Raw genomic sequence first — 14,306 nt, 5'->3', positions numbered from 1 at the left:
AATTGAACGAGGATTCTTGTGATAGGTCTTTGAACCTATAGAGAATACCTTTTAGCCAAGCTAATATATGAATAGCGCAACCAAAAGAGCAAAACTATTGTTTTTCACCTGAACTTATACGAAACTAATGATATGGCCGACTAGCCGACTAGTCGGCCGACTAATCGGCCATTCGAGCGCCGATTAGTCGGCTAGTCGGCTAGTCGGCCAAATCAATAGTCGGTACATCACTAGTATATATATATTGTTTTTAATTTAGTGTAAGTTATGTTACTATTTTTAATTTTAATTTTATTTTGTATTGTGTATTTTGACATGTGTTTTTGGCATTAAAGATATTGAATTGAATTGAATTGAATTGTCTAAGGTTATTGTATTGTATCTATTTATAGTAGCTTTACTCATCCCATTCTTTTTGGTAGGTAGGTACCTACGTGTCGGGTATCATTGAATAGAGATTTAAGTGTTTTTGAATAAGTCAATATTTTCTGAAATAATCGCTCAGAAATTCTATAAAAATACTTCTAAAGGGCCTCTTGCATTTATTTTCTAATGTTAATTAACACTACCTACCTATTTCCCTAATATCTACTGACTACCATTAGAATGCGAATGTGACTTGTTTTTCCCTACTTTTAAGATAGTGGTAGAAGAGAAAGGTTTCATTTCAATTAAATTCAAGTTACATTGACACTCCTTGAATGCAGATTCTTGTCTTGAACAATGGCAACGCTTAATGTAAGCCCGCGCCTGCATCTAAAGTGCGCTAACACGCAAGAAAAGTGCAAACATAGTCGGAATATGCATGTGTTTTAATATTCATGCCAACGGTTGAAGCTTCATGACATGTATTCCAATTGCTAAGAAAATGCCGACGAGTCGAACATATCGTGTAACCACCACCACCAGTTGCCACTCGCAGTCATTGCAGAGCGCATATGTGAAGCCTGGTTCGGTTTCCCGTGCGACTTGGAAAGTGTCAGGAATAACGTCTAAGTTAAGGATCGCAGGTGCGCACTTCTACATTCTCACCTCGAACTTTGCATAGTTGTAACTGTGGACTAATTGTATTAAGGTCACACTGACTGTTAACCTTTCGTGATTTAAAAGGTACCTTGGTTTCATTATTACAAGTATAACACTTTAAACTCTCGCGTTTTGTACACATAATTAATTTCATTAACGCGATTTTTCATTATGTCGCGTTTGACCTGTTAATGACAATTTTGCTTTCATTATTAATATAAAGCCTGTCTGGTTGTATGACTGAAATGTTTATATTGAATTAATTAATTAAGAGATGTGTAAGTAGGTACAGTCAGTAGCAGAAGTTGCTAAGCGGGCGAGGTGTTCAAAATGATCTTGACGCGACTTTATTGTTAAGATAATAAGAGCGTGTCAAGGTAATTTTGAACACCTCGCCCGCTTAGCAACTTCTGCTGCTGACTGTACCTAACATCTACATTGGTACCATTTTAAGGTTGACACAAATATTCGTCGCGAACATACATATATATGCGCGCCTAAAGTGCCTACCTGCCTATCTGCCAGCCTGACCCACCATAACTTTCCTAATCGATATAATTCTCCACAAATAGCGTTTAAAAGTATATGTTACAGTGTAATTGTTAGGCATACAAGGCAAATCTCTTTGTAAAGCTATTACAGAGAGAGATACCTTCAACTCGTTTTTTGACCGCTACTTATACTACGGTACTTTCTTCTTACTAATTTAACGTTTCCTTTTTATACGTTCAATTTTATATCTAGAAGCATACAGGTAACCAACATTAAAACTAGGAAAGTAAAAACCTCATTTACAGGCGTTATAAAACATACATTATTCGTACACCTTGAAGACGTAGCATTTCAATAAGGGCGTAAATGAGTCTTAAAACCGAATACGGTGGTATTGCATATGTTGCCTTCGCAATAAATCGCATTTTATGGGCAGTTAAACGCTTGTTATTACGTAAACAAGGCACCTCTATGATACATTCGACAACAAATGTAAAAGGAAAGTAAATATATGTTTTCATTTGTTGTACCTATATGTAATGGGTTTTTTTCAATACTATTGTTTGCCTCATTGCTTATAAGCGTAAACCACTCACGCATGCTTCATTTTCTATATTGGGGATCACATGATGCTTTTTACAGAAAATTTAAGTGTCGGCGACAAACGGCGGTGACTGACGCCGCAGCTTGGACGTACGGTTACCATCAGTTTGTCACTGACATAATCGCCGTCTAGAACGTAATTTACTTTCTATACATCCCGTTTGCACTAATATGCGAGTGCGAGCGAGATGTATATAAAGTAAATTACGTTCTCAACGGCGTTTATGTCAGTGACAAACTGATGGTAACCGTACAGAACCGTTCTAACGTGACTCATCATTGAATGTGAAACTTAGTATCTAAACTATACACTGTGTCCCGTAATCTAACGATAAACTGACAAATACTGGTAGAAAGCTACCAAATAAAGTAAGTTAGACCTTAACAGAAGTGTCTTATAAAAATATATTTGGTTTAAAGAACTTTGAAACTACATTTGAAACCAATTATTAAGTTGTACGAGTATAGCGCCAAGAACTTAAACAATTGTATTGTATATTGTAATAAAGTAACCTTCAGACTTTGAAATCTGCTTGAGGTATTAATTATATTTGCTATGATACATACTGGCGTGCACGTGACATTTTTGGGTATGATAAATTGCGTACGCGGTCATTCTTTCAGCGGATAATTCGCGCAATATAAAGTATCCTACACGACCGTGCTATCAATATACCAAATTTCAACTACATCAGTTCAACGGGCGAATGATAGATTGATGGTACTGCTATTCACGTGATGGGTCATTCTCAAAAATATGTTTGCGGTCTACAAAATGTATGAAAAGAGTCGTGGCAATTAGGCAGAACCGCAGGCGACTGAAAGACACGGATACCGTCACGATCGCGACGCTATCGGCTCGATTCGGGAAATGAATTAGAGACTCAATAGATATGAAATACTAAGGATCTTCACTGTATCGAATCTTAATCTCTAATTCATTTCCCGAATCGAACCGTATGACTTCGAAAACTTATTCGTTCATTCTCTTACTTTTTTGCATCATCGTAAGTACTCCATAACTGTATGTGTAAGTAATCACGTCATCTCTGCCAACACCTTTACGGTTACCATCAGTTTGTCACTGACATAAACGCCGTCGAGAACGTAATTTACTTTCTATACATCTCGCTCGCACTCGCATATTAGTGCAAACGGGATGTATAGAAAGTAAATTACGTTCTCGACGGCGTTTATGTCAGTGACAAACTGATGGTAACCGTACTGTAGTAGAATTCAGCAAAACAATGCTTACTAGCCTCTTTTAAGCTCCATTAACGCCTGGTTGAAGACCGTTCAAGAATCCAGTACGATTAACCGGTACGTTTGATCTATACCCTGTAACGTACTCACGGAGCTGAAGCCTACCGAGCCGGCGAATGGTTCTGTCGGACCCTTGCCCTTGCTTGCTTTGTGCACGAGCCAATGAGCAGAGCGCCCTTTGCCCTTTTGCCTTTTGCGGCGATTTCTTCGATGCTCACTGGAAATACGCAAGTGACTGCTCTTGTGCGTAAAGCTTTGTTTCTATTCTTACGATTGTTTGCTTATTGTTAAGATTAAATCGTACTCAGGAGTATAATCTTTTGAATGATCTATTTTAGAAGTGCGTGTGTTTTATTTTTGTATGTTTTTTGACATGTTCATTTCTGCCGTATTAAACGATCTGAATCTGAATACAAAACAAGTTTATAAATTTTTATATATTTAAGGGCCACTTGCAGTCTTGCACCCTCCTAATAACCCGGGTTAACCGGTTAAACCTTGAGTTACCATGGCTACCAGCAGGCGTGTCTCACTCCGCGATTTCGTCGCTTTGCTACATAGACCAGCGGTGGAACAAAAATGGGTTTTGATAACATTAAAGTTTTTTCTTTTTTGATATGTTATTGTAAGCATGTTAAATAACATTCATGTAAAAAGTTAGAAAATTTTAGGTGGAGCGTTCGGCCATATTTAAATTTTCAATTTTTGCTAAATAACTATGTAAATATAAAATTAAAGTTACAAAAAACTTTAACATATTCAATAACACTTTAATTTATTCACAATATTCGGTTTTTAGAAATCTGGAACAGCTGCTTTCTGGTGAACGTAAAAACAGGAATTATTATGTAAATACAGAATTAGAGTAGCTGATATTGCAAAATTACGATATTATCTATCAACTTAGTATACATGTAAAAAGTTAGAAATGTAGACAATGTGCTTGTCTAGATATTGATTTCTCGTTAAGCAGTATAGCCAATATTGAATTAAAGTTTGTAGAGTTAATATTACACGGTCATAATAAAGATCTTACTTCTCACACAAAAGATTAGAAATATAAAATCACGGCGACACTAAATACTGATACGTAAGTATGCATTCCGAGCTTATATTAAGTTACATTTCAAACGCGCGGCGTTTGCGCGCGCCGCGCTGTGCGCCGTGGCAGGAGGCAGCGATCGACGGTCGCGGGCTAGCGGTTAGCGCGGTGCCCTTAAAAATACGCAAAGCGTTTATAAAATTATTATCAATGGTAAATAGTTATTTTACACAGTACACTAATGGAAACTTACCTTCCCTTATTTATTTCTATATGTACTAGGGATTGCCCGCGGTTTCGTTTACGTAGAATTCGTTATCGTGTTAAGTATAGAAATAATAGATACATTTGAAAATTATTTTAGGTGCATTGTCATACAGATAACTACCCTTGTTAAAGTATTCTTCAAATTCAATACACAGGTGTCATTTCAATATAATTTTGCTTAATTTGGCGCTTTTAGGTTATAAATGACTAGCGACATACATTTTATAAGAGCGATCATCTCCGATAATATTTACTTTATCATAAAATCAATTTCAAACTAACGTTATTCAATATTTATCATTTTAAAGTCAATATTACCAACCAACTGATCCAATTTACCTACGGTAACAACTCAAAATTTGCATCAAATTAAATGCCACTTTTCTTATCCGTTTCGAACAATCAAGAGGGCCTTTACGAGCTGATGTGGTGAAAATTTTATTTAACCTTCGTCCCTTGAAACCTTCACTACGCTCAAGGTTCAACTTTATGAACCACTCGCTCCGCTCGTGGTTCAATTTTAGAATGTTTGAATTTGTGAATGTGCTTCCTGCCTCGCACAGCCAAACTGTGGAATGAACTGTCCGATACGACCTTTAAACCTTCAAAGACCCCCATCTTAAAGGTCGGCAACGTGCTTGCAACCCTTCTGGTGTTGCGGGTGTCCATGGGCGGCGGTAATCGCTAACCACCAGGTGATCCGTCTGCTCGTTTGCCTCCTATTTAATAAAAAAAATTGTTTCGCTTGTTTGGGTATCAATATTAGCACGAGCGGTTAATCAACAACTTTTCCCCTTGTAAAACAAATAAATAAGGTAGGTGAGGTGCAGGCATATGAGGCCCGGCGGGTAACAAGGCCCAGCATTCAAAAATAGCAGTTGCTCCCTATTATTCCCAATTATTCTGAATTTGTACTTGTTGCTAAGAAGGCCCACTGTCAGTGCAGGTAAAAAGGTCTAGTCCCGGGCCTTATAGAACGTATGAGATGAAATATTAGATTAAAATATTTTAAGATAATTTTCAATATTTTTAATCTCTTATTAATAAGGTCGATTTGAAGAAACTTCTATGAAATTATGACTTATAAATAACACTTGCACTGTGTGGGCTGTCAAAATTGCTGCAGACTTTTCTTGGTCTAACTCTAATATTTTTTCACTTGCTTTATTGACCTAAAGACGTTTTAAAGAATCAAAAAGTCTAATAACATTAAGGCACTTATACTTTTTAAAGGCAGTAACTAATTACAAGTGACTTTTTTTTGTTAATACATAGGTCGGTGGAATTTCCATGTTTGGCGGTCCTCCGCCTTCTCTTTGACAGCCCGATACGACACGACGTTGATCTTTTCCTTTATTTGATCCATGTACGCTCTCCTTGGTCTTCCCCTCTTCCTGTTTGCTTCAACTTTCCCTTCTATGATATTTTTGATAAATTCGTCGTGTCGTATCAGGTGCCCAAGCATCCTTCCTCTTCTATTGTCTATAGTTCTTAACAAACTCCCCCTCTCTCCTACTACATAGGCCACACTGAATGTTTTGCACTATTGGCCACTGGTAAACATTTAAATTATGAATTGTATATTAAAAAAAAATACAGGCTTTTGATTATGGAATGTGACAAATGTTGGCGACAAATCGATCGTCTTTTGTTTTTAATGGCTTGTCAAAGTAAGTCAGTGCGTTGAACATGGCTTTAACGCGAAAATATTTTTAGAGCTATGATTTTGTTATGATTTTAAAAGTTCGCTTACTCCGCAAGAGTGTAGTGCTTGCCTTCAAAATGCTTTTGGGATTGAAGCACTACATCTGAGCATCGTGAGGCGTTGGTATGGTGAATTTAGTAGAGACAGTATTATTCTAGGTAATGATTTTCGTGATGGTCGACCGTCCACGGCGATCATTCAAGGAAACGTGGCTACTGTGAGACGACTCATTGAAGAAAACCCACGAATCACCTATGACGAAATTTGAGGACAATTAGGGATAGGTTCAGACAAATACAAAAGATTTTACAAGAATATTTAAAAGTCAGGAAGCCTTGTTGTCTTTGGATTCCTCACGAATTAACTTCAGTCCAAAAACAGGTACTTTTTGACTGGTGCCGAGAAATGCTGCGTAAGTATATGCAAGGAAGTTCAAATGCTGTATATAACATCGTTACAGGAGATGAAACCTGGATTTACTGCTACGATCCGGAAAAAAGGCATTAGTCCAGTCAATGGGTCTTTCGAAGGTGACAGGAGGCCCATACAAGTTCAACAAGCCAAAAGCGTTGCCAAACATTTTGATCGTCTGTTTTTTTTAAACGCGACATTTTTGTACCGTACTTTTAAATAATAAAAGAACGTTAAATACTGAGCAGTACACTACCATTTGTGTGCTCGCAGTCATTGAAAAAGACCGCGAGAGACGACCGAGAAGCCGCATCCTCCTGCGTCATAATAATGCGTCCACCGATACCGCAATAAAGGCAAAAACATTTTTTAATTACGAAAACGTGGAAAATGTCTCTTATACGGATTATAATCCAGACATTGCACCCTGTGACTTCTATCTATTTCCCAAAATTAAGGATTTAATTTGGGGTTTGACATTTAAGACCCCGGATAAGGCAGTTACTACGTTTCATCACCACGTCGAAAAATTGCAGTCAAGTGATTGGGCCTCATGCTTCCAAAAATGGTCCGAGCGAGTGAATATATGTGCATAGAATGTAAAGGGAAACATTTTGAGAAGCAATAAATGTATTATTATGGTTATAAATGGTTTTATTCAAAAGTTACGCAAAACTTTCAGTAAACCTCTTCGTTAGTTTTCTTTTCTTTTACGATAGAATTGCGAAAAATCGATATTTTGCAACAAGTGACGAATTTTAAAACACGGTCAAAGGGAGTGTTTTAACGTGCTTATTATAGCACCGGTGTCGTAATGTAGCACCAGATGTACTGTAAAAATTATGTTAAAAGATAATACTTACTGTTACGAATAAATATTTATACTGTAAAAAAATATCCCACCAAACACATTTTCATGTAAATTTTGTTGCTAAGACGAAACCATAAGACTAGCACTGTCAAAAAGTTGTCAGATCTCTTGTCGAGCCAAGCTTCAAACTCTACAAGCCCTAACTTCACTAACTCTACACCTTAGTCAAAATATGTGGCTTGACTGTTTTGCTACCGCCACATGGGCATAAGGTGAAAAATTTATTAAATTCATTATTTTTAGGGTTCCGTACCTCAAAAGGAAAAATACTGAACCCTTATAGGATCACTCGTGTGTCTGGCTGTCCGTCTGTCACAGCCTATTTGCTCCGCAACTACTGCACCAATAAGTTGAAATTTGGTATACACATGTAAGTCTATAGCCCAAGGACATACATGTAAAGTAAATAATAGAAATTCAAAAAAATATATATATATATCAAATGAAGGGGCTCATTGTAAGAATGTCAGATATATTTATTCATAATTTTAAAATAAATAGTTTAGAAGTTATTTAAGAAAATACGCAAAAAATGACCATTCCGCCCCCCCCCCCCCCCTTATCTCCGAATCTACTGGGTCTAAAATTATGAAAAAAATACACATATTAGCTCTTTTCCTATAGATGACAGGAAAACCTATTAGAAATGTGCAGTCAAGCGTGAGTCGGACTTAAGTACCTAGTTTTCCGATCCCTACGGGGTTTTTTAAAGACATTTTACTCACTTTTCTCTAAAAAAAATATATTGTTAAAAATTGTGTAATGTACAGAACCCTTGGAACGCGAGTGCGACTCGCATTTGGGCGGTTTTTGTATTATACTTACATACAATAGTTCTTGTAGAAACGAAACGGCCAAGCCACACACTTTTGGTGTAGAGCTAGTAAAGTTAGAGGGCTTGTAGAGTTAGAAGCTTAGCAAGAGATCTGATAACTTTTTGACAGTTTTTTGTTTCGTTTGGGCAACATTTTACATCAAAATGTTTTTGATGGGATTTCACTTCTTTTTGTAAGTTGTTTATGACAATCTTCCATCCCCTAATTTAAAGGGTTGGGGGTGATTTAATATTAAAAATCCTGAAATAAGTATCTGGGGGCATCTGTTACACAATGTACTTCTTACTGATTCCCCATATAAACCCTTCACCCCGTAAGGGTAAACTTTGGGGTTGAAATCTGCCTTCACCCCGTAAGGGTAAACTTTGAGGTTGAAATCTATTCTATATCCTTCCCCATAACAATACCTATCTACATACCAAATTTCAACTAAATCGGTTCAGTGATTATTGATTTCCCATACAAAATTAAACCCCATCTTCATCCCCTTAGGGATAATTTTTTTTTGAATTTATTTGTTGTTTGTGTACTAAAACTATCTTACATACCAAATTTCAGCTTCTTAGAGGACTTCAGGAAGTACCCGGTATTGATGATCATCAAGTGAGTGAGTCAGTGACGAAATCGAAGTTTTTAGATATGAATAAAATCTAAAGTATAAGAGCTATGCAATTGATATGCTTAATAAGTCCGAGAACTTTGTTTATCTGGTATAATCCAACCCCAAGTTATGAGGGTTCCAAAAAACGACAAAGCGCTTCGAGAAAAGGTAGATAGTGCCCTTGCGCTTTTCTCGTCTTGGCGGGGGCACTGCCGTGCCCCCAGATGTTAAAGGATGAGACTACTGTAACTAATAAAGATTTATGTTTAGTTACCTACTATTTTCGCGTAAAATAGACAATTTTTATATCTTTAGTTATTAAGACCCAAAATAATTATTTTCACTTATTATAAATAAATCCTCCTGTTATGAAGTATCAAATATTGTTATTTGTATATGTATAACTCTTAAGTTAAAAACAATAAAATCTGTTATTACCTACTGTCAAAATGATTATTTTTTGCGGGATTAAGTAATACTCTGGTAATGTTCAATAAGGCCCATAATAGGACTTTTATAAAAGGTATATTTTCCAAGAGTATCGTAATATTTTTATAACTATTTTGGTATAATGAAGAAACTTAAATAAATGAGAAACCTATTTGAGTGAGTTTTTCATACTTCATGTCCTGTTTATTAAAAAAAAACCATTTTAATTTAAGGTGAGGCATACGTATTCCGTGTGGGCCGTATAGGCATATACGGCCCACACGGAATATACAATAAGGTAAGTGAGGCCACTTACCTTATTGTATATTCAGGATGTATACCGTGTAATATTGAGCAGTTGGTTTATAATATACATATTATGATATTGACGTTGAATAGGACAGGACATGACAATAGGAACCAGAAATAGGTATAGTTGGTCAAACCAATTTGTCAGTAAATAAAAACAAAAAACTATATTCATCCTTTTCTTTTGGGTGCTAGTACTAGTGTAAGTCAAAGATAGTATGATGATTCTCCCTGTCTATGTTTGAAATGAGACAGTCCTTTGACAAACTATGTATAGTTTTATCATTTATCAAACATTACGCAGATACCACAGACTAATAGCCCCTACAATCACATTTGGCAACAAACGCATAGCTCACTACCCCGTACCTCGCTGTAATAGTGCATGGTCTAAAAGGCATTTTTCATTTTTGGCACCATACTTATATAACAAAGCACACAAAACCCTTAATATAAACAACATTAGTAATTTTCAATCAAAAAACAAAATTAAGATTTGGTTAAAATCATTAAGTTATACTGAAGCAGAAGAGCTATTACGATGCGTGTTCTAGTACATACATTCTAAAATAACCAGACACACACGCGCGTAAACACACAGAAACACACACATATTCTAAAAATCAGACACAGAATACTCACACACGCGCGCGTACACACACATCACAGTTTCATCTTTCTTTAAAATTAATTTTAATATTGTTAATATGTCATATAAAATGTCTAACATTGTAACATTACCTACGCTTGTAATTGGGAAGGAACTGGCTCTTGAGACACAGGGAAACCTACTTTGAGAGCCAGGAACCAATGTTATGTAACAACTCAAAGTTGCAATAAAGATTATTTTATTTTATGGTAAAAAATAGTTGTGAATATCTTGTACATTTTTATTACAATATTAGTCAAGATAATGAAATATAGCTGGTCAAGCAAATCTTGTCACTAAAAAAAGGCGCGAAATTCAAATTTTCTATGGAACGATATCCCTTCGCGCCTACATTTTTAAATTTGCCGCCTCTTTCTACTGACAAGATCCGATTGACCAGCTGTAGGTATTTTTACTTAATAAGATATTTTAATTTCACGTAATGTCCGCATATAATTTATATATGTGCACGGTAAACAAACAAATGAATGATAAGAAAAGACAGACAGTGTTACTGAGCGGGAGGTGGGGCGAGGGGCGAGGTATAGGTAGGCTATGATAGGCTCTCGAGCGCCGCGCCGGCGACGGACGGACCAGCGCGGCGTATCTATGAATTTCGCGCCTTTTTAACTAGATTTTACTATTACAATGCAAGCTACACACAGAAATTTCTTACTTTCCATATATACGCTGCATATATTATTTTATAGTAATAGACTTATTTTTATAGACTCTAATTCAATATTAGATCTTATAGGACAAAAAACGCATATTAATTCTAAAGCATATATCTTATTCTTCTAGCTTTTTAGCTTGCCTATTAACTTATAAATTTAGATATGTTGTTGTGGATTTATTAAACTTTAATTCAATATCGACAAAATAATAAGCTAATTGTAGTTTGACAAAGAAGCACGTTAAAAAAAATTCTAATAATTTTACATTATAAAGCGTCATACATATTATAAACAATGGAACTTAAACATTGCACTTTAATTCAATATTAAAAAATCATTACTAAAAATATATAAATACCTAATTTATATCTAACGCTTGATCTAACTTTTCATCATATATAGCATATATGCTTAAAAATATGTCCTATATCAGATAAGTATCACTTTTTCAACTTTAGAATTATCAAAACTTTTCGTGCAAAAATCCGGTCCCACTATTGAGCTAACAGGTAGCTAAAAGTAGATCCGTTCGACCCCAATTTTGGGGTTTGCTATAAGCCGCGCGTGGCGCTGTCGCCACCTAGCGGCCATATCTGTGCTGATCGTGACAGACGCGTTTTGTTAGAGAGTGAGTCTTCTGTACCTAGTACTATTATATATTCTGTGGTTACCAGTACAATTTGACACTGGGCGAACGGTTTAACCGCTTTACCCCGGGTTAGTGGGCTGGTGCAAGTGGCGCTAAGTCATACTACAGTCACCTGCAATAATATGTTACACAATGAAGGCCGCAAAAATATCTGACACGATGTTATCTGTAGAGCCATAAGAGCAAGTCACATATTTTTGCGGCCTTCGAAGAGTAACATATTATTGCAGGTGACTGTACATACCCATTTTATTAATAATAAATAAATATTTATTTAGCCCTGACTCACACACAATTCATTTGACTTTTTTCGGTTTGTTCTATTCTAGCTCAATTTGAGACATAATATTTTCACAGGATTGACATTAAAACATTTTTTTTTGGTATTTATTAGAACGTGGTATGGGCAAAACGAAGATAAAGTAAAAATAATAATTTCAAACATATTGCATTGTACACGTTTTAAAACCAAACTTGGCAAGCGAAACAAAAGTTTTTCCAATCAGCCAAAGCGTGCTCACAATTTACCTATTTACTATTATATAACCAGCGTTCGTCTAAGCTAAATTTGCACCGACTTGAATAGAGGATAATATCTTAAATTTCTAAGAAAATATGAGGTTTATATTATAAACCTCATATTTTCTAAGAAATTTAAAATTATGATGATATTTTGTTAGCTTTGTCCGATTTTATTCGCCTGTACTTGAATCTAATAATAATATGGTAATTTAATTCAACAACCAAATCTCAAAACTGTATATGCGAGGGTCATACTTCATTTCATACGATTTAATTTTTATGTGCCTACCTTACGCCCCATAAATTTAGGGACTCTTGTACATATTATTAAACTATCCTCTAAAAGACCGAGAATACTGCACTTATTTAGTGACTTTTTTCGTAGAGAAAATCTTATATTACCTCCGAAACCTCTTAATAGCCTCACGTAGCAAAATGCTTTAGGCGTGCCATTTCTTTTCTTTATTTTCTAGACCAAACGTGACGTCATAATGCAAGTTTCTTTTTAGGAGTACTAGAAGTAGTTAAATAGCTTAATAATGAAATAATCCATGTTACGAAAAGCTGCCCACTACACTTTTTTTATTTGAAAATGTTCGAGGTTTTTTTATTATTATTCCGTAAACATTTTCCTTAGACGATAACGGAATGAACGGTACGAAAAATGTACTTATAGAAATTTTGGAACACTTTTACCATCAAGGTGAAAAGATCCCCGTGAGAGTGGAAATAACATTAATTTGTTCAAACTCATAAAAACGTGGTATCGACAATTACCTTTCCGTAAAATGGCCCAAATACGTTCTCAATTCAGTTCTCTAAATTTTATTATAATATTACCCAGTGCGATCCTAACAAAAACTGAACGATTAAGCCAATGAATAGAGATGATACTGAAAGACCTTTTATCTCGTTATTGTATTCTTTCTTGCAATTTCACCGTTTTCTCTTCCACTTACCGTAAAAACTGTACGATGAAAGAGAAAATATTATAATGTAATGCCGCAAAGGGTTCCTGGAGGATGATTTTGCTCAGTGATATTATATAATGGACCGGTCCATTTGAAGCATCAAAGTGAAGTAATCTCACTATTTTTTTTGGAATACATTTAGTTTGGAAATTGATACTTTGTTGACTTAAACGAAAAAAATCTAACGAGTAGGTAGTAACTATAAATTAATACTACTCTTTGGAGTTTTTTTTTTTACAAGATTTAGAATGAGATTTATTTATAACTAGCTGTGCCCGCGGCTCCGCCCGCGTGGAGTTCGGTTTGTGTCAGTAAGCTGCTAAATATATAAAAAATAATAAATAACATTACGCTGTATTTTTTCATTCAAAAAATTATAACATTTATAATTTCCTGCATGATAATTTCTAAAAATAATTCTATTTTATTGTTTCATACTTTTTAGAGTGCGATTTGTAATAGTCCGACTACGCCCGACTCTTTTAGTATGAGAAATTCGAAGTCGCCTAGCTTTGGACCGCGTGCAGTGCGCCACATACGTTGGGCAATTCCCGACTCTTTTAGTATGAGGGCGCCGAAGGAGCCCGGCTTTGGAACGCATTCAGCGCGCCACGTGCGTCGGTCTACGCCCGACACTTTTAGTATGAGGGCGCCGAAGGCGCCCGACTTTGGAACGCGTACAGCGTGCCACGTGTACGCTTTACAGCGTGCCACGCTTTGAGTATGAGGGTGCCTTCGGCTCCCAACTTTGGCAAGCGTACAGCGTGTCACGTACGTCGATCTACGCCCGACACTTTTAGTATGAGGGCGCAGAAGACGCCCAGCTTTGAAACGCGTACGTTACGCCCGACGCTTTGAGTATGAGGGTGCCTTCGGCGCCCAACTTTGGCAAGCGTACAGCGTGTCACGTACGTCGGTCTACGCCCGACTCTTTTAGTATGAGGGCACCGAAGATGCCCAGCTTTGAAACGCGTACGTTATGC

The sequence above is a fragment of the Cydia fagiglandana genome, chromosome 12 (assembly GCF_963556715.1).
Source record: "Cydia fagiglandana chromosome 12, ilCydFagi1.1, whole genome shotgun sequence".
NCBI classification, from domain to species: domain Eukaryota; kingdom Metazoa; phylum Arthropoda; class Insecta; order Lepidoptera; family Tortricidae; genus Cydia; species Cydia fagiglandana.
The sequence above is the reverse complement of the archived record's forward strand: the minus strand, read 5'-3'. Positions refer to the sequence as shown.